This window comes from Mirounga angustirostris, unplaced genomic scaffold (genome assembly GCF_029215605.1).
Source record: "Mirounga angustirostris isolate CCGP_5_RB_7025 unplaced genomic scaffold, mMirAng1.0.hap1 SCAF_10, whole genome shotgun sequence".
In the NCBI taxonomy this organism is placed as follows: domain Eukaryota; kingdom Metazoa; phylum Chordata; class Mammalia; order Carnivora; family Phocidae; genus Mirounga; species Mirounga angustirostris.
The window spans coordinates 22,531,433-22,555,815 of NW_026991718.1; the positions used below are offsets into that span (position 1 = coordinate 22,531,433).

At 52.2% G+C, this 24,383-nt stretch overlaps 1 long non-coding RNA gene and 1 pseudogene across 1 annotated transcript; one reads left to right on the forward strand and one right to left on the reverse strand.

Moving 5' to 3' along the window:
• Positions 1-9,289: 9,289 nt before the first annotated feature.
• On the reverse strand, positions 9,290-11,999 carry LOC135361722 (large ribosomal subunit protein uL23-like; annotated as a pseudogene).
• A 4,026-nt stretch (positions 12,000-16,025) lies between these two features.
• On the forward strand, positions 16,026-21,615 carry LOC123850440 (uncharacterized). The gene is made up of 3 exons (XR_006792345.2): positions 16,026-16,803; positions 19,436-19,623; positions 21,160-21,615. It is a non-coding gene; the product is annotated as an uncharacterized LOC123850440 (long non-coding RNA).
• The last annotated feature ends 2,768 nt before the right edge of the window (positions 21,616-24,383 follow it).

Here is a 24,383-nt window from a genome sequence, read left to right on the forward strand (position 1 = left end):
CACGCACCCCATCACCTCTTCCCTCTGCCGCTGATGGGTGCCTTCTGTCACGTCTGCAGTGACATCCTCAGGACATGGCTGTGTTCGCTCTGCGAGTCAGGACAAGCACACCGGGTAGAAGGCCATAGGTTGAGGCCCCTCTGTCCGCAGGCTCAGCCTCATCCCCACTTGGGAACCCTTCAGGGGTGCTGTGATCTGAATGTTGGTGCCCCCCCATTCGTATGTTGAGGTCTAAGTCCCCAGGTGTGGTATTAGGAAGTGGGGCCGTTGGGAGGTGATTAGGTCATGAATGGGATTCGTGCCTTTATAAAAGGGGCCCCAGAGATCCCCGTCGCCCCCCTTCCACATGTGAAGACACAATAAGAAGTCAGCAGTCTGCAACCCAGAGAGGGACCCTCATCCAATCATGCTGGCACCCTGATCTCAGACTTCCAGCCTCCAGAAATGTGAGAAAGAAAGTCTGTTGTTCATAAGCCACCTACCTGTGACATTTTGTTAGAGCGCCCCAAAGGACTGCAAGAAATGGTTTAGTGCGATCATCTTGCTGCCAGGATGACCGGGGCCAGGTCTGTGGCAAGCTGCCTCGGGCACCACATGGAGACCTCGAGTCAGCCCTGAGGCAGCAGGTCTGGGGTGAGGCCTGGAAGTACCCTCAGCCCTAGAGGGGCTGCCTGAGAGCTTGACCTGCAACCCACACCTGCCTGGGGGCTGAGGATGTGAATGGGGCACCCAGAAGTGGGGTGTGGGGTGAGGGCAGGTATTGCCTCCAGCGCTGGCCCTCCCTGTCCCCTTCTTCACCCCTCCTTGTCTGCATCAGCCGCTCCAGGAGCAGACCCTGCCCAGCCGCCTGCCGCCTTCTCCCATGCCCTTTCTCATCCAGTCCGGACCCTCTCTTCCATCAACACATACAGCCTTGGTTCCCTTCCACCCAATGAGGACATGCCCACAACACCACTCAGCACAGGACCCAGCAGCTAGGGGCTCAGCAGGTGCGAGCTTCCTTGCCTATTGCCCATCGCCTCTTCATGGGCCTGGACTCAGCCCTTTAGGCCCGTTGTCGTGGGCGACACTCCCCTCCCTCCTCTCTACCTGGGAAACTCCTTCTCTTTCTTCAGAACTCAGCAAAGGTGTCACTTCAGGCAGTGAGGGGCCCCCACCCCAGCTGCCACCGTGCTCTGCTCACACTTCTCAGAAAACTTACTGAGAGGTTTTGATGCTGTTGATTTGTCTGATGTCTCTAGACTCAGCTCCACAAGGATGAGGACACATCTCTTCCTTTTTTCTTTGAATTGTTTAAAATTTCTAAAAATTCCACAAGTAATTCATGAATATGTGCATACTGTAAAAAAAAGAAAACAATACCCAAAATGTCAAAGCCCCAAGTCCCTCCCCAGAAAATCTCACAGTTAATAGTTTTTTGAGTTTCTCTCTGTCTAAATTGATTTAGTATCTTCTTACATAAATGAAATTAACCTATTATGCATTGTTCTGTGGCTTCCTTTGTCACTTAATAATAGATTGTATGTGTGGTAGGCAGAATAATGCCCCTTCTCCCAAAGATATACATGTTCGAATCCCCCAAATCTGTGAATATGTGACCTTTTATGGTAAAAGGGACTTTGCAGAAGTGATTAAGTTAGGACCTTGAGACAAGAAGGTTATCCTGGGCCATCTGGGTGGTCCCTATGTAATCATAAGGGTCTTTATAAGAGGGAGGCAGGAGGGTCAAAAGAAAGATAGATTTGAAGATGCTACACTGTTGGCTTTAAAGTGGAGGAAAAGGACCTAGACAAAGAAGGCAGGTGTCTTCTAGAAGCTGGAGAAGGCAAGGAAATGGATTCTTCTCTGGAGCCTCCAGAAGGAACGCAGCTCTGCAGAACCCTTGATTTTAGCCCAGTGGGATTTTTGACCTACAGAACTATAAGATAATACATGTGTGCTATCGTGAGCCAAAAAGTTTGTGGTCATTTGTTACAGCAGCAATAGGAAATTAAAGTGGTGTGTATACAGCTAAGATAAACAATAATATTTATGGGAGTAATTAGTACTTACTGAGTGTGTACTACATGCCAGATGCTGTTCTAGTGCTTGAGGTGCTGAATTAGTCGGCGAGGGCTGCTGGAGGGGCGCTTACACAAAGAAATGTATTTTCTCACAGTTCCGGAGGCTGGGAGCCCAAGATCAGGGTGCTCACAGGGTTACTTTCCCCTGAAGCCTCTCTCCTTGGCCGGCAGATGGCCATCTTCCTGTTACTGCTTCACACGGTCTCTCTGTGTGCCCGTCTTTTTGTCTCCTCCTCTTTTTCTAAGGATACCAGTCAGATTGGATTAGGGTCCTACCCTAAGGGCCTCATTTTAACTTGCTCACCCCTGTAAGGCTCTATCTCCAAATAAATTGAAATTCTGAGGGACTGGGGCTTAGGCTTCAACATCTGAATTTGTGAGGGACACAATTCCACCCATAATGTGTGGATGATCTCATTCACTTTCCACAGTAACCCAGTGAATTGGAACCATTATTATCCTAATTTGACAGAGAAGGGAACAGTCACAGAATGGCTAAGTTACTTGCCCAAATTTACCCAGCAAATCAGTGGCAAGGCCAGGCCTGGGAATTGCCTGTTCATATACTTTGCCCATTTTTCTATGAGGTGGTTGTTCTTTTTGGTTTGCAGGTGCATGGGTGCTCAGTAAGCATTGACTGATTGAAGGAATGAGTGGGAGCAGCTCCCAGGACTCCTAGAAGAACATGGGCCAGGCTGGGCCAAGCCTGGGTGCCCCCATCCCTAACTTCTCTATGTTGGCCGTACATACCTCCAGGGAAAAACCAAACACCAAGCAGGAGGTTGGTGTCCATAGAGGATGGTGGGGGTGCGATGGGGACAGGATACTGCTTCTGTTCATCAACTGAGCACAATCCTGGGAGACTTTCTGGAGGAGGGGGATGGTCTGGTGTCTCCTAACCCTCAGGGCACTGTGGCAGACAATTTTGTAGCTTGGGGTATCCCATGGATGGCCTGGGATGCTAGTGCCAAGTCTCTCCACCTGCAATTCCACATTCCAGATTCCAGGTACTCAGGTGTCCCAAGCCCTTCCTCAATGTGAAAGATCCAGGCCAGCTGCTAAGAAATGGCCCATGACTCAGCCACCTATCTCCTGGACATAGATAGCTGGCCAACACTCATGGCCAAGGTGGGGCTTACCTTGACCTGGCCTGATAACTCATTTTGGTCACTGTGGCAAAGGGGACAGCTGCCATGGGCTTAAGCAAATCTGTGGCTAGCTGCCCAAATCAATGGGAATGCCCCAGTTTCCTCTAGGGAGGGCAAATAACAATGGCCTCAACACACTCAGCCCTCAGAGCATGGAGCTCCAGAAGAACCTTCCCATGTCAGACCTTGCTATGGTTTGGGGGCTACCATACTCACCCCCATCCCTACTTCTTGACCCCTTCCCTCCATTCCATCCCAGTCTGTCACAGCAGGCAACAGAGACACTCAGCAAAAACTCTGTCTTGATCCAATATGGTGCTCATAGGTGAGAGTCTGAGGTGCAAATAGAATCTGAAATAATTCCCACTTTGTCACAAGCTCTTGGTATGAAGAAGTGTCAATATCATGTAGTTCATTCTTCCCACTTAGCATTCTAGGGGTTGAGTTTCCTATATAACATTTTCAGGGCAGAATGGTTACTTAGTCTTCGTGTGAACTCCTCCAGTGACGGGGACCTTACCACCTTACAAAGCAGCCAGTCACATCCCCAGGCAGTTCTCATGGCCTGAGAGTTCATCTTTATGTGGTCCTTCCTTACACTGTGTTCCATCTGTTTCCTGATCCTTCTGTCCACGGTCCCCACAGAAGATGGCCATTCCCTGTTTCTTGTGGCTTTTCAGAGATTTGAAGGCAGCTACTGGGTCACTTCCTCTAAGAAAGAACATCACGGGGTTTAGCAGGAGGAAAATCCAATCCTTTCAAGCCTCAGGGAAGGTTTTCCCCGAGTTTCAGACCTGCTAGAGAGAAACTGCGTCACTGTCCTTCTCTAGGGACCCGGCATGGGCCCAGGTCAACAGTAGGGTCGTTCTCTAGGCCCTTTGGACTGCAGACACATAGCAGACACATACCCTTGCTAGCTGGGAGATCCTCAGCCTATTGTCTGAGTCCCAGTGGAGTGTTTCTGCATCCCTAGGGCCTGGAGAGAAGGACATGGTATCCTAGAAAGAGCACTGTTCTTGGAACTTGACCACCAGGCTCCCGGTCCTGATTCTTCCACTTCCTGGTTGGGATCCTTTAAGCAAGTTGCTTAAACTCTGAGCTTTTGTTTTGTCTTCTGTAGAATCGGAAAATATCTCATTGTGTTGCTCTGAGGATCAAATGACATCACATCTAGAAAAATGCTTTGTCAACCAAAACACACTCTACAAACGATTAGCCAATTCAAGTGGAAGGTAAAAGGGCTTCCAGAACCTGGAGGTTCTTCGGTCTGGGCCTTCCTAGTGGAGGAATGTCCAGAGCAGAGTTGGTTTTAAGAGGACTTCTGACTCCTCCTCAATCCCTGTGGCTGGCCCTTGGCACCTTGAGGGGCTCTCTACTGAGGGCTCATGGCCCCCACCCGGCATGACTCCTGCGGAGCCTCTGTGCTCACATCTCCAGGGAGGACTCTGGCCCAAGTGCCTTAGCCCAGGCTTTGGAGACCTGGGGAGAGTGGGTAAGCCTCACAAAGTCAAGGTTTGGGGTCGGGACTGGGCAGGAGGCGCAAGGCAGGGTCCCGTGGCTTGCAGTTGGCTCTCAACTCTTCTCAGAAGGCCCCAGGGCTGCCTGCCCAGAGCTGCACCTGCCCAGCCTCTGCCATCACTCCCTGCCTGGCCTTTAATTTAGACAGAGGTTAATTCTAATTCCCCAACTTGAATGGGTTTTATTGAGAGAAGCACTGGAGGGCCCGAGAGTCAGGGAACACAGCCTAATGACAGTGGAGGGATTATGAAGTGAGAGGATCTCATTTAATCCAACCCCTTCATTGGACAGAGGAAGCCCAAGGAGGGGAAGGCTGCCCCAGGCGGGTAGTGGCTGGGTTGAGTTTTCTGTGTTTGTTGTGTTGGGGTTTCCTGTGTCCCAGGCCAGGGCTCTCTCCTGGCAGCTTCCGAGGCTCCATGCAGACTCTGTGCCTCCAGCCTGTGGCCTGTGACTCCATCCGGGCTCCCCTGCAGGCCCGAGTGCGTGACTGGGCAGAGATGGCTGCCGCCCTCCCTGTTCCCGCTGTCATGGGAGGGAGCATGAAGTCCAGGAGCCTCCACAAATAGCAGCATGTTGCCACTTGCCTAACCCCAATCCGGTTTATCCTGAGTTAGCAGAAGCACCCGGGAGATGTACTTCCCAGGCGGGGCCGGGCTGGGCAGCCCCGTCCTTCCTCATGCCACGTTGTGCCCTGAGGGTGGCCAGGCTGCAAACAAGCGGGAGCGGGGGGCACCCTGGAGGAAGGGGAGCCAGGTCTTGGTTATCTGGGGGGTGCAAGCTGAGATGAGCCTGGGGGGGCAGGTAGTCAGCCTGTTTCGGGGGCACATCCCTACCTCTGGGGGACAGCACCTATCTCAGGGGGCAGGAAGATGGACCGGCAGGGACACCTGCCCAGCTGGGGCCACATCCCGCGCGGGCTGGGCTGCACCGATGAGACCACCTCTCTCTGCCTGCCCATTCTCTCTGCTTGGGTGCCTCAGCTATAAAGCAGGAACAAGTCCCATCCCTTACCTGCCTGGGGGGACATTGAGCAGGAGTGAGATAATGTCTGCAGGCTCAGCCCGCCACTGAGGAGGCAGCCTCTAAACACATGTCTATTTTTCCTGCCTAGAGCTCTGCTGGCTCCCTCTGGGGGCTCCCCTGCTGCTCCCTGGCCCCAAGGGAGACAGGAGCCTGGCCAGCGTGGAGGCCCCATGGGCCGGTCCTAGGCATAGCTGAGCGAGCCCCTGAGCTCCAGCACCCAGCTCTGGGGCTGTGGGCCTGGTTAACTCCTCACAGCCCATTGTTCTGCTCAGGGTTCAAGGAGGCACCGCCCGCTCCTGGCAGTCCGGTTCAGCCGGGAGTCTGGGCGGCTGGGCGTGGCTGGGGCCTAATGAGCAGGGTGTGCCCCGAGGAGTTGTTAGGAGCCGGGTGACAGCTGTAGGCAGGTCCCCACCCACGGCTGGTGGGCGGGCTGGCTTGCACAACACTCACCTGTGTGAGGGACACCACATGACATCTTGGCCAAGTGTTTATTTTTTTTAAAAACAAATACTCATCTTTGGTGGCAGGGGTGGGGAATATTTCTAAATATTTAAAAGACATCACGCTAACACTTTTTAACCCCCAAGTCTATTGTATTAGGAAAGGTGATGCAAGTTTGTAGGGTTTCCAGCCCATTACAGAGAGGGTAGAGTGCCAAACCCGTAGCTGGGTTCTTGTCTCCCCCAGCTTACCGCTTCCCCGGGGTTTTCAAAAGCAAGGGGCTTCCGCGGTCCCCGGGGAATCGTGGGCAGGCGGGCCTCACGCCTCGGCCATCCCCCACACCTCTGGCTCTCCGCGTGCAAACACAACCGTGGCTCAGCCGCCCTGTGCGGAGCGAGGGCTGCCTGGGGCTGCCGGGTTCCCCCGCGCAGTGCTGTCACCTAAGCTCTCCCGCAGTGCATGGACTTCTGGACCAAATCAGGCCTCCAAGGAACAGCCAGGTGGACTCAAGGCGCTGTCCATTTGCCATTGAGCATCTTCAGGGGACACTTGGCTGCTTTCAAGATGCCAGTCTCCTGCACAGTTTGGTGGGCGTGTGGGAGTGGGTGCGTGGAGAACCGCGGCTGAACTACCTCTGTGTGCACCTGCCGTCTTGCCTTCCGGCTCCTGCTGTTCCCTGGGAGGCCTCCAGTTTTGAAATGGGCCTGGGGAATCAGAGGCCTCGGTGGGAAGGCTGTGAGGAAGACAAGGGCAGGCCGGCCTGCAGAGCTGCGGTGGTCAAAACGAGCTCCGGCATCTCAGGTGGATGCCGCTGGGTCTGGCAGCCCAGGGTGAGAATCTGGAACCCCCAGACTTCTGTGGGGCGCGGGGCGCGGCCCAGAAGCGAGGTTGTTCCCCTGGACTCTCCCGTATCACAAGCGCCCAGGCCCCAGCGAGCGCACCTGCTAAGATTTCCTTCATCAAACAGATTTGCAGCTCGCTGTGGCGGGCTCTGAGGTGCCGAGATCAAACCTTCCTTGGGGGAGCTCTTGTCAGCACGACTTCCCAGCTGGCTCCAGCCCACTCTCTTCGGAGCCCCAGACCCTGCTGAGCTGCCCCCCTGACACCGGACAACAGCTGGACACCCTCGCCCCGGCTGAAAATGTCTGTGGCATAAAATGCTACCTCTCCCCTGTCCCCCACCACCCTCTTCCTCGGTCCCTGTTCTCCAGACCTAATGGCCCCCGCAGGCTCTAGGACGTGTTAAGCTCATCCTTCCATCTATCTCTGCAACACACTGTAGTTGCCGTTCTTGCCTCTGTTTTTCACATTTATTTCAAAAAGATGAAAATCCCACCTTCCCTCTTCTGGGGAGCACTCTTCAGCCAAGCCATGGGAATCTGTCTCCGTGGAGGGAGTTTCCATCTCCAGCAAGGAAAGGGGGTTGTCTGAAGGACCTGGAGGGTAATTGTTAGGGCAGGTGACAGCCATAACTGGAGGGGTCAGAATAGAAAATCTAGAAGTATCTTCAGTCTTACTTCTAAGACTGCCTTCAGTGCAGTGAGGAGGGCAGAGGCTATGTCTAATTTAGTTGGAGAACTTGGGCAAGTCCGCTTCCTATTCTGAGCCTCAATTTCCCCATCTCCAAAATGGGAATGATGAGTCCCCCCTCCCAGGGTATTGAGGACCAAATGATATAACCGTTGCGAAAGCTTTAACACACACCTGGCGTGTGGCATGCCAACCCTCTTTCCCTCTCCCACCAGGCAGCTGTCCACTCCAAGTGCCCCCAAAGCGTGTACTCACCCCCGGGCACTCAGGACCGAGGAGGAGGTGGGGGCCCCGTAAGCAGGGGTGGTGGGGACTATAAAAACGGGAATTTAACAAATTGCCCAGCGCCGTGGCCCTCATACTTGCCTCCTAATTAGCTCAAGTTAATGAACAGCGTGATTCATGACTCGCTGCTTCTCAAGGGTGCCCTTGCTGTTTGCCTTCCTCCCATCTGGGCCCCACAGCTGCTCCACCCCCATTCCACCGACTGCATCACTCCTCAGCCACACAGCGGGCCTGGACATCAGCCATGTGTGGGGGAGCGGCTCTCCTCAGCCCCCTGGGCCCTCAGCCCTGCCTCAGGCTGGTTCCTGAGCAGGCAGAGCCAGAGGGGAGTCCCAGTCAGTGCTGAGGAACTCCGTGTAGAAAGCCCTGAGCTAGTTCCTGCACTACACACTTTTTTTTTTTCCCCAAACAGATGATAGACTTGGCATAGACCACGTAGGGTATTATCTGTGGAGTCCAGGCTAGTGGGCTGAGGCCTCCCAGTGCAGGGGCTCATCATGCCCCCTCACCTTCTTCCTTCCTTGGACCCCTCCACACCTGACACATCCCTGAGGTAGGGCCTTCTCTTGGTATGAGCAAACCTCTAGGGTTCTGGCTAGGCTTGCAGGGCCCCATTCTCAGAAAATGGGTTCATGGGAGACACCTCCTGAACCTCCCAGCTCCGTCTCTCTCTGTCCCCAAGGTGGGCAGAGACTGAAATTAAAAGGATCCATGATGTGCCTTAGCCCCAGAGCCAGGCCGCCCTACAGAGAGCCTTCCTGTCCACAGTGGTGCTCACTCACTTCTCCACTCCACCGCCACCACCTTCCATGCCTGCCACCATGACACCGGGCTGGGGCGGGAGGAGAAGATTCACGCTGAGTGCACAGGTATAGCTATGATGGAAGTAGAGAGGAGGGTTACAACCTCTGGAAAATTCAAGACCCCCTCCCCCAATCCCACGTTCTCCTGAATGTCTGCAAAGTGAGCAGGATGCTGGGCATTGTGGCCAGACTTGCAGAACGACCTCATCCTCTGCCTGGGACAGAAGGGAGGATGGGCTGGGCCCAGTATCCTTGTCGGGGACGATGGCAGGTATGTCACATGGCAAGCATGGATCCCAGTGCTTCAGGGTTCCCCATCACTGAGCAGGCCTGCAGGCCCCAGAGGGTGGAATGTGGGAGGAGCCCAGGCACCTTGACCAACACTCCTTGACTGTGTGAGGTGGTGTCTGGGCCCAGGGAGTGGGGTGGGACTGGGGTGGAAGTGGGGGAGAGCAAGGGTGGAAAAGAGCCAATACAGAGGTACACAAGAAACCAGGCTCTTCAGGGTGAAATTCATCAGGAAGTCCTTCTGGAACTTCTCTCCCCCAGTAGTACAAGCTGTGCTAACATCTGAAAACTTCCCTTCAAAACCCGTCATGGTGCAACCTAGAAAGCCAGCACACTGCTGAGGGACACTACCCGCCAACGCTCAGCCAGCCAGGGAGTGGGGGCCCCGAGAGTAGGATCACAGCAATAATTGTGTGTTTTATTTTATTTACTGTTGTATTGTATTGGGGCCAAATATAACCTACAATTCACCTTGCCTCTTCTGTTTCAAGAGACCACATAAATGTTACATTAAGAAATTAGGCTGTTTGTGTTCGAATCTTCATGAATAAAGTTTGTTAGGTTGTTTGCGGTAGCATATATCGTTTGTTTTTATTGTAAAATACACATAACATAAAATTTGCCTTATTAACCATTTTTAAATGTACAGTTCAGCAGTGTAAATATATCCACATTGTTGTACAGCCGATCGCCATCATTTTTCATTTTGCAAAACTCAAACTCCATACCCATTAAACACAACTCCTCACTTCCACTCCCCCAGCCCATGGCAACTGGCTTTTGTTTTTTATTGAGGTATATTCTATATACAGTAAGATGCATAGATCTTAAGTGTCACATCTGATGAGTTTTGACAGACGCATACACCTGTGTAACCATATCTCCAATCAAGATACAGCATATTCCTGTCACCCACAAAGTTGCCATATTTCCCTTTTTTTATTCTTCAGTCTTAACTATAATCATAGTCACCATGTGATGACGATTTCCAGAACATTAGATCCCCAGAACTTTTCTGTCAGTCTCCCCACCCCCATCCCAAGGCAACCAATGTTCTGATTTCTATCATCATGAATTGGTTTTGCCTGTTCAAGATCTTCATAAAAATGGAATCATCCCATATGTACTCCTTTGTGCTTCTCTTTCTTTCAACATATTGAGATTCAGCCATGTAGCATCTAGTAATAGTTTATTCATTTCCATTGCTGAATATTATTCCATTATATGAAGATAACATAATTTGTTTATGTACCCACCTACAGATGGACATTTGGGTTGTTTCTAGTTTTTCGGCTATTATGAATAAACCAGCTGGGAACATTTTTGGACGATTTTTCTTGTGAATATGTGTTTTCATGTTTCTTGGATACTTAGGAAAGGAATTGGTAAATAATAAGGTAGGTGTAGACTTCACTTTATAAGAAACTGCTAAACAGTTTTCCAAAATGGCTGTATCATTTTATGCTCCCACCAAAAATGATTGAGTTCCAGTTGCTCCATGTCCTCACCAGCATTTGGTATTGTTGCTCTTTTTAAGTTTAGTCATTCCAGTGGGTGTGAAATGTTATTGCACATTTCCTAACACAAAGATGTTGAGCAATTTTCATTTGGTTATTGGCCACTTGTAATCTTTTGTGACATGTCTGGTCAAGTCTTTTGCTCTCTTTCAATTTTTTTTTGTCTTTTTGTTATTGATTTATTGGTATTCTTTATATATTCTGGATACCAGAACTTTGTCAGATATATATTCTGTGAATATTTCTTTGCAGACTGGCTTGTCTGGTTTTTTTTTGTTTTTTTGTTTTTTTTGGTGAAAACATTTATATTTAGATTTAGCCAGCTGGACTCAGTTTAGATGATTCCAATTTTGTTGGCAATATCCAAAGCCTCATAGTCAGGAGCCAGTCAAACATATGCCTTCTTCTCTCCATCAGGCCTGATCAAGGTGTTGATTTTAGCCACGTCAATGTCATAGAGCTTCTTCACAGCCTGTTTGATCTGGTGCTTATTGGCCTTGACATCCACAATGCACACAAGTGTGTTGTTATCTTCTATTTTCTTCATAGCTGACTCAGTAGTCAGGGGGAACTTGATGATGGCACAGTGATCAATCTTGTTTCTCCTGGGGACGCTCTTTCGAGGATATTTGGGCTGCCTCCACAGGCGCAGTGTCTTGGGTCATCGGAATATAGGTGACGTGCAGATCTTCTTTTATTTGTGACTGTGGATGCCTTTCAGCACCACTTTCTTGGCCTTCAAAGCCTTTGCTTTTGTTTTGGCTTTGGCTTTGGGAGGGGCAGGGGCTTCCTTCTTAGCCTTCAGCGCCGTCTTCATAAAAGGCTGGCTTGTCTGTTTTTTTAACAGTGTCTTTTGATCTAAAAAAAATTTTGATGAAGTTCAATGTATCAATTTTTTTTAATAGTTTGTGATTTTGTGACCTGTTCAAGAAAACTTTGCCTTCTGCAAGGTCATGAAAAATTTATCCTCTGTTCCCTTTTAGAAGCTATATAGTTTTAGGTTGTGTGTTTAGGTCTGTAATCTACTTCAAAATAATTTTTGAGTATGATGAGAGGTAAGGGTCAATGCTCATTTTTTAATATATGAATATTCAGTTGTTTGGGCATCACGTAAAATTAAAGACTTTCTTTTCCCCATCAAAGACACCTTGATGTCTTTGTTGATAATCAGTTGACCAAATGTGTGTGAGTCTACTCCTGGACTCTTCCCTGGATCCCATTGTCCATTCTTAGGCCAATACGGCACGATCTTGCTTACTGTAGCTTTACTGCAAGCCCTAAATCAGGTAGTGAAAATCCTCTATGAGGTAGCAAGTATTTGAAATACCAACCCAGGGCGCCTGGGTGGCTTAGTCAGTTAAGCATCTGCCTTCGGCTCAGGTCATGATCCCAGGGTCCTGGGATCAAGTCCCACATTGGGCTCCCTGCTCGGCGGGAAGCCTGCTTCTCCCTCTCCCACTCCCCCTGCTTGTGTTCCTGCTCTCTCTCTCTCTCTGTCAAATAAATAAATAAAATCTTAAAAAAAAAAAAAGAAATACCAGCCCCTTCCCTCCAGTATTTATCCTTTGTCCTTTACACCACTCAAGCAATCATTTGCTGATTGCCAAAGGCACGTGAGTGCAATCCCAAGATGCAGGGCAGAAAAAAAAAGGGGGGGATGCCTTTCTGGCTTTGGTTTTGAAAACCTAAGTCCTTAGGGGAATAGAGACATAAAGTTTGGGGAAAACAGCATGCTAGAGAGCACTACCCATTCCTTCCCGCCCTCTACTTCCAGTTAACAGCACTTCTAAAACTAGAGAAAAATCCCCTAGGCAGTGTAGAAGGAATTAGAGCAAATACGCACTCCTAAATCTGGGGTCAGGATCTCGGGAGCCATGGAGACCTCAGGGAGGCATGGGGCAGCAGAGCCCCCCCTCCAATCTCTGATGGCCCTGGAGCAGCAGAATGAATGCTGGGCCCTCCCTGTGGCCTAAAGCTGTGGGCGAAACAATGGCCGTCCCAGCAAAGGCTTGGCCAAGTGGCCTTGAGGAAAGTCACCCGAGTGCCTTGGCTCTCTGTAAACCTCCAGAAAATCAGTCAGGATGCTAAGGAGGAGGGATCATGAATCGACTGTGATTAATATTCTGCCGCTCTGGCGGCAAAGGTGTCTCAGCTGAGTTATGGGAAAAGAAAGAAATCTCTTAAACATCTCTGAGTTTACTGCTAAAGATGTATTTTGGCTTTATGTATGGATCTTTTAACAAACTACATTTAAATGACTAAGTCTAATGATGGGGCGCCTGGGTGGCTCAGTGGGTGAAGCGTCCAGACTCTTGATTTTGGCTCAGGTCATGATTTCAGGGTCGTGAGATGGAGCCCTGCCCCACCCCGAGGCCGGCTCGATCTCTGCACTCAGCACGGAGTCTGCTTGAGATTCTCTCTCCCTCCCCCTCTGCCCCTCCACTCAGCTCTCTCTCTAAATAAATAAAATCTTTTAAAAAATAAATAAATGACTAAGTCTAATGTTAATAAAGAGTGGGGGTGTGTTGGGTAGAGGACCCATCCTTCCTAATGGAGAAGGCTGCCTGGGAGGGATCGGGGTGGGGTGTGGCCAGTTGGGCTGCCAGCCTCACTTGTGTTCCAGCCCCAGCATTTAGGATCTCAGACTTCATCAAACAAGTCATCCTCACCATATGTTCTCCGGAGTTCTCCACCAAGGCCACCATATGTCCTGAAACACCTTAATGAAGTCCTTACATTTAAGGCATGGCTCTTGTCTTGAGCATTTCGAAGGACATCACGGTGGGTCCCCAGCAACACCTCAGTATCCTCATGGAGCAAAGCCCGGGGGTGAGGACTGTTCCCCACACAGGAGTGATTGTCTGGGGAGCGGCGGCTCAGAGTGAGGACACCGTCTTGTCCTGGCTGCAGAGGACACTGAGGTGGGGCTGCCTCAGGCTTCTGCGTCCCCGTGTTTCTCTCCATGCCATCGTGTCCTGACCACACCCACGTGGGGTATGGGGAACTGGGTGCTTCGGCCCTATTTATTAAGTGCCAGGACAGTCCAGTTTACGTGCTGTCGTGCTTATATTAGCATGTTCAGCCTGCACCTGAACTCCAAGAATGTAAAAATAGGCATTTCAAAACGCACTGAATTCATACACGCCTTTGCTGTGATCCCATTTCTGCCAAATGCTCAGAAATGGGACACATGGGAAATGGAAAACAGACCGAAAATATTTGCTTGTCTGGCACCACGGATTAGGGTGTACAAGAGAATGTAAACACACACACCCTCCACACACACGCACCCTGTAGGTCGGGCCCTGGATTGGGGCCCTTTCAAAGCTGTTGAGGCTGGGCTGCCAAGTTCAGGGTTGCCCTGGGCCACGCTGTGCTGGGGCGAGGCCAGGGGTGCTCAGGTGAGAGAAACACAGTGTCCTGGAGCTCCGTGAGAGCCCCTGCCCCCACTGTCCAGGCCCCCCAAAGAGGCGCTGGGACAGTTCCCGTCACCCCCTCACCCTGAGCTGACAAGGCCATCATCACTCGGGGGTTGGGAAAGGGGGGAATGGTCAGAGGACTTCTAGCTCATTGCTAAATAAAGCCTAGCTCCTCTCTAGGGTCCCCTGCCCCTCTTCCCCCAGAGCGGACTCCCAGCACATGTCCGAGCAGCCTGGCTCCAGGGAGCATTGAACTCACTCACCCTGCCAACAGTTGGGCCATGACGTGCGCTGCCTCTTACTCATCCCGAAGTCATCAGTCATGTTTCCAGGAGTGTGAGTAATTTGGGGGGGGAAGGGGGGGGAGGGCTCCCAGGTGGGGGCAGGAGATGTCTGAGAGGCAATGGGGCCCAGACGAGCCCTCATCACTCTTACTCCAAATCTGGGAAGGCTCCTCTTTTTGAGGAGGGATGCATTCTTAATCTGCTTTCATATGGGGGCTGTGTGTGTAAATGCTGGAGGTTTAAGGAAACTGGAAACCAGAGCGACAGGGACTTCCCCCTTCAGCCCCAAGCAGCTGAGAAAGTGTGGTAGCCCAGAGGAGGGGTGCTGGTACAGCGGCTCTGGGACTTACTAATCATCTACGAACTCACATTTGTCTGACATGGTTTCATGTGTCCCTCTGAGCGCCTTGAAGCGCAGAGAGGTCAGGTGAGTGCTAATGTCCCAGCCCTGGGAAATATCAGGGATGGGAGTAGAACCCAAATGCCTTGACTAGTCCAGAACCTACACCTCTGGACAGGGAGGGCTTCCTGTGACCAGAGGGCTTTGCCAGCCTTTGGACTTGGTTTTTTCTGCAAGATCTGCTTTTCACAGCTGCACTTAGCCTGGCCCGGACAGTTGTCCCCGGCTTTCTCACAGCACGCTCTCACAGAGGTGCCGGCAGTGGGTGTTCCTGGGGAGGTTCAATGCCAGACCATTTTTCCCTCCTCCAGCTCTGAGGCTTGGCTGCCTTGGGTGGGCGATGTATTCCAAGGGAGGGATGGGGGGAAGGCACCCCAGGCCTGAGTTTCTTCCATCTCCTGGTACACTCCCCCTGCCAGAGAATGCTTGTAATACGGCCTTCATGCCCTGGAAGAAGAAACCCTGCAGAGAACACATCTGGAAAAGAAACTTCCATTTCGTGAGCACCTACTATGCTCCTGGACATGGTGCTCTGTTTCACATGAATGACCTTTTCGGCTCTTCACAAAAATTCCTCCTGAGGCAGGTAGTATTATCCTCACTACACAGACAAGGAAACGGAGATCTCAGAGGTTGTATAACTTGGGCAACAGCACCCAACTTGTGAGTGAAGGAGGCAAACTTTGAATCCAGATCCGACAGCTCAGCGCTCAGTGAGCTGAATCATCCTGCCTTCGGTAAGCCTACAACAGCCTGGGGATTCCATCCTAAACCACCTCACCTCGGATGCTAACCTCAGATAGAGATCAAAGGGACATTGTCATGGGAGGATGACTTTTTGAGATCAGAACCTCTTATCAGCTGAATTGTGTTCCCCTTCCCCCAATTCATATGCTGAAGTCCTAATGTGACTGAATTTGGAGATAGGGTCTTTAAAGCGGTAATTAAGTTAAAGCGGGTCATAGGGGCCCCAATCCAATGGGACTGGTGTCCTTACAAGAAAAGATGAGGACACAGACACACACATAGGGAAGACCACGAGAAGACACAGGGAGAAGGCAGCCACCTACAAGCCTTCAAAAAACAAACCAAAAAACCCAACCCTGCAGACCCCTTGATCTTGGACGTCTCTCTCCAGAACTGTGAGAAAATAAATATCCGTGTTTAAGCCATCCAGCCTGTTATGGAAGCCCTTCAAATGAATTCAGAGTCCCCTTCTAAAAAATCACCGTCGGGGTCCTAGCTGCTGCACAAAGTAGGCACCGAATCCATGATCGTCGATGGGCTGAAGGAAGGAAATGCCACGAACACCGAGCCTCTCCAATGGGCAGAGCGAATTCAAATTTTGATTTTCGTAACCAGCCTCTGTCCTCCTGTCGAAACTTCCTGTTTCTGAGGAACAGAGATTTTTTACAGATCCCAGAGGACATCCAGTAAACCCAACAGCTATTACAAAATAATTCTGGTTTTGATGAGCTCAGCGGGTATGAATCAGAAGCAGGCAGAGTGGCGTTTCCTTTGAAATATACCCAAGATTAAACGTTAGAGGGGGAAGCAAAAATATATTTGGGGATTTATTGCCGGCGAGGAAATAATTGGCAATGTTGGCACCTTGGGCCACGTGGAAATGGTCTTTCCTTCCTTCTGTGTGAGCAGGAACCGCCGTGGGTCCGAACGAGGGGGACACTGCTATTGCTCACACAGAAGCCATCTCCTGGCATCCAGGGGCCCATCCTCATGGTTCTCACCTGGGGCTCCTATTTGTACAAGAGAATTCCAGGGGGGAGGGTCATCTTGGTGGGCTGTGGCCTACAGGAGGACCTGGCTTCAATTCCCTCCGGAGGGAGCCCCGGGAGCTTCGCCCAGATTATGGGGATTGGAGGCAGGGAGACAGCACACAGCTAGGAGTTGCCCAGCCCTTGACTCAGGGAGCCGGGGCTGCGGGACCTGCAGTGGGATCAGAGAGGGCATGGCTGAACGGACCAGGCTGGGTGGGCCCCACTTCACAGTGAAGCCTGCCCGTTTTTAGGGGCACCCTGTGCCACTGGCTGTGGCCGAGGAGGAGCTGCTAAATACCGTGGAAGGTGAGTTCGAGCGGGAGGCCCTTAGGAGGCCTCGTGCTGGCTGGCTTTGGCAGCTCGGACGGCCCTGGCTTCTGCTTCTGGCTCTGCCGCGTTCCCTCCGTCCGTTGGGGGCCGTCGGGTCGACCTCTGCGGGTCGCTGGAGGGTGGCGTGGGTGATGTGTGCGCCTCCAGCCCCGGCCGGACCCCTCTAGAGCTCCATCACTGAACCCTGTCCTGTCTCTTGAGCAAACCCGGCGTTGGTCTATCAGCCACTTGCTTAACCCCATGAAGAGTCTCCTCTTCCAAGGGGGGATCTGACCACACTGTCCCGGGCTTTCCCCTCCAGGGGGCCTCACTGCCTATAAGTAGCCTCTGAACTCCTTTAGGACCTGCCTCCCTTACCTCCTCAAGCTCCTTTCTCCCCGCCTCTCCCTTCACCCTCTCAGGAACTACTGACAGTTCCCCAAACCTCCCCTCCCACCCTCCGTGCCTTGAAGCATGGATCTCCTTCCTCTGCCTAAAACTCCCTACCCCTCCCTCCTTCCCCTCCCTCTGTCTGGCTCCTGCCTACTCTCCTCCCACGGGGACTTATCCCAGACGTCCCTTCCCCACCCTCCCCTTCCCTCACCAGGCATCTTCCCTGGCAGCTCCCTCTGAAAGGAGGCTTGTCCCTCCCCCCAACCCCTGCACACCTACACTCTGCAGGGGAACTTCCCTCCCTGCCGGCTCTCTCCCTCCCTGCTGCCTAGTCCAGGGTCTGGAACATAGTAACAGCTCAATAAACATGTGTTGACGGAATTAATGACTTATTCAATGAACGACTTGTGGATATAGGGGCCAGGCTCATAACTGAGTCACAGGGCCCCAGTCACCATGCTTTGCCCCCACCCACTGACCTGGGTGAAACCCTCCCCGTGATGACATCCCTAGCTACCCTCAATTCTCAGAATCACCCATGCCTTCTTCTTCTCCTTTCGCTCCTGTCAGCTTTGCAGCTCCTCCCCCTCCTTCCTTTTCTTCCTTCTCCGGGGGTGGCACATCTAAATAAGGCAACACTCCCCCAGGACCCGTGTATTGTCATGATTTTCACCCAGTTATGACTCTTGGGCAATGGTGAGGTAGAATCCTGAGCTCTGTCCCCAGATGAAAGGTGGGACAGATGCAATTCCTGTGGGACACCTAGGGTTGGACAGACACAGAGACCGTTGTAGACGAGGGACTGTCATGCTCTCCAGCTAACGGAGGGGGGACCTGGGAGGACACAGGTGGGGGAAGGAGGAGGATTTTTGGCATGGGGTGTGGAATCTGGCAGAAGGTTTTGGCCACATACCAAGGCATCTCTGGTCCTGGCATGGGTGTGAAGGAGACACCACCCTCGCCCACACGCTCATGCCTGGTTGCCTACCATCCCTTGGGGAGGGCAATCACCCTCCCCCAACCCAATGCAGATGATCAGGCAGGAGCCCAAAGGTGACTGCTCCAGCCATGAGCCCTGGCCAACCCCAGAGACATCACTGCCTCTTCCATTTCTTTTTGTCTCCTTTTGCCCCTCCTTTCCTTTTTCCTAAGACTCCCCGCATTTCCTGAACTGTTGGGTTGTGTTTTGGCATGAGTAAGGAGGGGCTGGCCGTTCAGAGTATGCCTTTGTATATCACTCCTATTCTCCCGTCACGTACTTTTCCATGAGAATGAAAAAATAAATTAGGACCCTGTTTCTGGAAAATTGATGTTTATAGGATCAGAGAACAGATGGGATATTTGTAACTCTTTTTTAAAAAATACCACAAATATTTGAATAGAAGGCAGCTTCTGAGGCTGGAGAAAAATAATATCATGATGAATAAAAAGACCACGACCTCATGTATCGGGTGGAAAATGTATGGCAAGAATTGGCCCCAAGAAGTTGGTTTATAAATAAGTAAAACTAAATAAACCCAAAAAGGGTAGATAAATCAAAGTATGTTTCTTTGTAGGTTCTTTTTTAAAAAAAAGATTTTGTTTATTTGTTTATTTATTGAGAGAGAGAAAGAGAGAGCACACGCACCACTGGGGGGAGGGGCAGAGGGAGAGGGAGAGAAAGAATCTCAAGCAGACTCCCCACTGAGCACAGAGCCCAATACGGGGCTCAATCCCAAAACCCTGAGATCATGACCTGAGCCGAAACCAAGAGTTGGACACGCAACCAACTGAGCCACCCAGGTGCCCCGTTTCTTGCTAGGTTCTTAAGGGGCAGGGGGACACTGGTTGGCCACACAGCAGCAGCCCCAGCCCCTCCTTCTCACACTGCATCCCTGTGCCTCCTTGGAGGGAAGCCCTGGAGGGGAGGAGCTGGATACCTTATCTTCTCCTGGTCCCCAGTGCCTGGCACAGGATCTGCCACAGTAAGTTGGGTGATCATATAATTTATCATCCAAACTGGGACACTTCAAGAGTGAAAGGGGGACAGTAATAATTATGTCAGGACAACAGTTGTAATTTGGGACTAACGAATACATGAATGAATGAATGAATCTTTAAAAGGTTGAAACTGTTAGCACTGAGGCATCCACGGCTGCCTACATCCATGGATGTCACTGTCTCATAGAAGATTCCACTGTGTGGACCGTGTGGACCACAGTGCATTTTCAAGCCCGTCTCTGTCTTTCTCCTGCAGGCAAGAACTCCCACGACAGCGGAGGCTGAGCTGGGGCTGCAGGGCCATGCTCGTGCTGCTTGGAGACTCCTCCACTGGGAGCATAGCTTGCCTGGGCGCCGGGCGCGGAGCTGTGCTCTTTCTGTTCTTTATTGCCTTGAATCGTCACACCGGCCTTAAGAAATGGATACTCTTACTACCTTTTGCAGGTGAGTCACCTGAGGCTTAGAGAAGTTAAATGATGTGCCCAGCATCACACAGCTACCAATGTCAGGGCTGCAACCGGGCCCAAGTCTGTTGGACACCCAAGCACTTTTAATAGTCCACGGCTGGAGGGGAGTCATCCATGCCAGGGCCAGGGTTTTGTCTAAATGGGAAGAGTGTGCCCCCCCCGCCCCCGGAGGCCAATCCTGTGTCCGATTGCGATCGCAGGGCCGAGTGCTGCATGGGGGCAGTGGCCAGGCCAGAATGGTGAGAAGTAGGCTCTTTGTGGGTCGCAAGCCTTCCGGCCCCTCTGGGAACACTGAGGCCTGAGCGTTGTGCCTGAGTTCTCAAGGCCAGTGTGGGTAGGTCAAGGAGGAGAAGGCAGGCCCCCACCCCTAACCAAGTACTCTTATCAGCCCTTCCACCTTCTGCCTCCTGCCCTCCCCATTCCCACCCCCAGCTCTTGTTGGGCTGTGGAGTTTCCTTGACACCTGATCGTTCTTTCCAGAACAGCCACCTCCATACAGCCCAGTCCCAGCCCATCAGGAGAGCTGGCCCCGTGGTCTGAGAGGTCTCCAGCACAGGGTGAACCACACTGTGCCCGAGATCCTGGGGGAGAGACTGGCAGGGGCCTGGCCAAGCCAAAATGGGGGAGAAGGCAAACAGTGCCAGCACCCCTCTTCCCTCATAGGATTCCCAGGTCCCCCTGGGGAGGGGGCTCTGCCTGCTCAGGAGCTCTGCTGGGTGGATGGGGGGCATGAGAGGAATTGGGCCAGGCTGGGTCTAGGCCAGGAAAGGCCTCAGCCAGGGCTCTGTCGGGCACCCTCCCCCCTCTCCCCCTCTCCTTCCCCCCACCCCACCTACCACCTCTGTTCCCCTAGAGTGGCCTTGCCCAGGGCTGCCAGGCACTCTGGAGACTCGGGGGCCAGGCACTACTGACTGGCGCCCTCTAGTGTCTGCCTCTCAAGGCCCAGGTGCCCCTCTGGGGAGCCTGATGCATCACACCCCACTCCCCTGTGACAGACTGGGGAGAATCCCCTGGACCCATCATTTATCTTCCACGCCAGGTCACTTCTGAGAGCGAGAGGGGGCTCTGTGGATGGTGCTGCTGGGACGACAGACATATAATGGGACGGTCTGGGGCAAGTCGGGGCATTTGGTCAGAATTGCCCCTTCCCTACAGTAGCCACCAGAATCATCTCTGGGAGCCACCCAAGAAGTAAATGAGAACATGTGTGAAGTCCTTAGCCCAAGGCCTGGGAGAGTAGGCAATCAATGAATACGTGATCAATAAGTAACTATGAGCCACACTTGGTGGTAATAACCATCTGATTGGTGAGCTCTGGGACCCATTTCCAGAAGGGTAGACAGAGAAAGTTGCATCGGAATCTCCTTCTGAAGCAGGAAGGTAGAATCCAAGTTCTAGAGTCTTGCACAGAGCAGGAGGGCAGGTCGTGGGGCTCAGCACGCATTGATGAATGGCGCAAACCCAGATTATCAGCCTGCGCTTGATCAGGACCTCCCTCCTCTCGCTATTTCAGGTCTTGCCGAGGAGCCCAGAAGGAAAACCGCCCCTCCAGCAAGAGAGGGACATTTTGACCCAGTGCCTCTTCCCACTGGTTTTGCAGATGAGCCCTCCCTCTTCCCACCTGTCCCGCTTGCGCCAGCTTTAGAGATGACTTCTGCTCTGCTGGGCGCCCTCCGTGACTAACACAGGCAAGTGCGTGGGCCGCCACATGTCCTGGCCTCTACCCCACCTCCCTGCCCCATGTCCTCATCGCTGCCTCGTGGCTTCTGGGGGCAAGGCCTCGGGGAGGTGTGAGGCTGTTCCCCCCACCCCCACCCCGAGCTCCCTGGCGTGGGCGTGGGCTGATGCAAGCTGGCAGCTTCTGTGACCCCTGCACCAGGTCAGGCCCAGCACCGGGCTTGAGTTTTACCCTCAGGGAGTTGGCAGCTGGGGTGGGGGTAAGCTGTCACATATGCATAAACAGGACGGAAGTCTCCGGTGGTCAGAGCCAGGGCAGAGGACCTGCAGTGGGCTTTGGAGTGCGGGAGAGGGAAGGCACCTTAGGCCCAGAAAGCGGAGAAGATTCTGCAGGATGGGTACAAAAGGTTTCTACAGGTGGAGGTGGGTGAGGGCAGGACAGGGCTCTGCTTGGGGGCTCCCATGGGGAGGAATCTGGGTGGCACTCTGGTGTGTGTGTGTATGTGCGTGTGTGTAGGTATGATTTGGGGTGACATATAAGTGATTTTGGTGAAGTCAGTGAGATTTGGAGCTGGGCAATGAAGAGCTCTCCTTGGTGTAGGGGTGAGGGGCAGGTACGCGCCTTGTGCGGGAAAGGGAAGAAGACTTGAGCTGGCTTTTGTGTTCCTCAAACCAGTTCGCCCACATCCTTGGTTTCTGTGCCCTCTGAAGGCCCTGTCTGGAGCCCTGCGTGTCTGGGCCTGCGGGGCAGCGTGCCTACATGAGGCTAGCAGTCTCCCCAGGAGCTCCCTGCACGGGGTCCCTGGCCACTGATGGAGTGGAGGGGCGTCTCTGCCCCGTCCCCCTGCTGCTCTCGTAGCCCCCACCCTCAGCCAGCAGGCACGGGCTCAGCCCCAAGCAGCCCCCCAGTGTAAGCAGCGCTCCTCTCTCTTGCCCCTTTTCTCTCTTCAGGGCCTGGCTCTTACACAAGTCTTCCTTCTCCTGCTCACACTCAGAGCTTTGCACAACCGGCAACATATACAAGCACTGGGTCTGGAACAAAAGAAAACCTGGCTCTGAGATCAGCCTCTGCCGTCCACCAGCTATGTGGCCTTGAGCAGGTCAAATGCCTTGAGCCTCAGCTCATCTGTAAATTGGGGATAATAACACTTAATGGGACTTATCTCATGGGGTTGTCATGAGGAGCATGTGAGATGATGCACATATAAATGCTTTGCGGAGGGCTCCATCAATGGAAGGGATGATTATTGCTGTTTTCATGCCACACATGACCCAAGCAACACTCACCCAAGAAGGGAAACACAGGCGCTGAGTGTGTTCGCTTCACTCCCTCAGTAACTATGAAGCCTACTGTGTGCCGGGCACTGTTCCCAGCACATGGGATATGCAAACAAATAAAACCCAAGATCCTTGCTGTCTTGGAGTTTGCATTCTAGGGGAGGGGTTCCCCCACACCTCAATCCATCCAGCACACATTTGGACCTCTGCCCATATCCACAAACCCAGCCGAGGAGGTCAGGTGACGTTGGGCCACTAGGAATTCTCTTCCTGAGTACCTCGCAGCCACCCAGTGGCCTGGGCAGAAGCACTCTAGTGGACTAACAAGGTCCTTCTGACGCTTGCTGGAGCATTCAGAGCACTGCAGCAAGAAGAGAGCGCCATCATGAAGTCTAAGTGCCCATTTTACAGTTGGGGAAACTGGGGCCCAGGGAAGTTTAACTGCCTTTTGCCCCTGGTTCTGCAACTGGCCAGTAACATAATTATTCAGTCCGTCAACGAACATTTGTTGAGCTCCTGCCCTGGGCCACCCACTGTTGTGAGCACTAGGGACAGTCTCAGCCTTGGTGGGGCTTACATGCCATTGGGTGGCAGTGTAAAAGAAATAAGTAAGCAAGTAGCTATATGTTCAGGTAGTGACGAGTGCTGGGCAGAAAGCCAGATGGGATGATGGGTGGGGCAGAGGCTGGGGGTTAGGGTGGTCAGGGAAGACCTCATGAGGAGGTGACATTTAAGCTGGGGTGGAAGTGAGGACCTGTAGGACTCCAGAGAGCTTCTCCCTACTTCACTAAAAGGCAAAGGAATGCCTGTTGTTCCTGCCCACGGGGGAAAAGAAGCATCAGAAGAGAAAAAGGGGCTGTGAGCTCTCCTGAGGGGAGAGCTGGACTTTCTGAGCCTGGAACTGTGTTGCTGGTGTGAAGAGCCAGGTGGCAAATCTGGGGATGCTATTGTTTTGTTTTGTTTTTTAGTAGACTTTACATTTTAGAGTGGTTTTAAGTTCACAGCAAAATTGAACAGCGAGTACAGAGAGTTCCCATATACCCCCTGGCCCCATATATTCCCCTCCTTCCCCCCTCCACGCACAGCCTCCCCCACCATCAACACCCCCCCCCACCAGAATGGTGCATCTGTCCCAGTGCATGAATCCGCTCTGACACATCATGATCAGCCCGCGTCCACAGTTTTCATTAAGGTTCACTCCTGGGGCTGTGCATTCCATGGGTTCTGACAGACGTATGACAACATGTATCCATTGTTATAGGATCATACAGAGTAGTCTCGTTGCTCTGAAAATGCCCTGTGCTCAACCTTTGCATCCTTCTCTCTCTCCCTGCCCCTCCCAATCCCTGGCAACAACTGATCTTTTTCCAGAATGTCCTATCCTTGGAATCATACAGTATGGAGCCTCTTCAGATTGACTGCTTTCACAGGCTAATTTGCATTTAAGTTTCCTCCATGTCTTTTTACAGCTCGATCACTCATTTCTTTGAAGCACTGAAAATAAAATTCCATCGTCCGGATGTAGGGGCTGCTTTTGGTTTGGTTTGGTTTTTTATTTGGGCTTTTATCTAGCTTCTCCTTGAAGCAATCTCAGCCTGCAAGTCCCTTCCTTCGCCCCAAGGCTGTACCACCCCCAGTGCCCAACAGGTGGCCACACCGCCCTGTTTTGGCTTTTAGCAGCCGATGGCTACGCAGGACAGCGGATTCTTGGGAGATCTTGTGAGTGAAACAAGGGAGAGACTGTGGCTGCTCCCCACGGGCCACCTCTCTCTCACTCCCCTG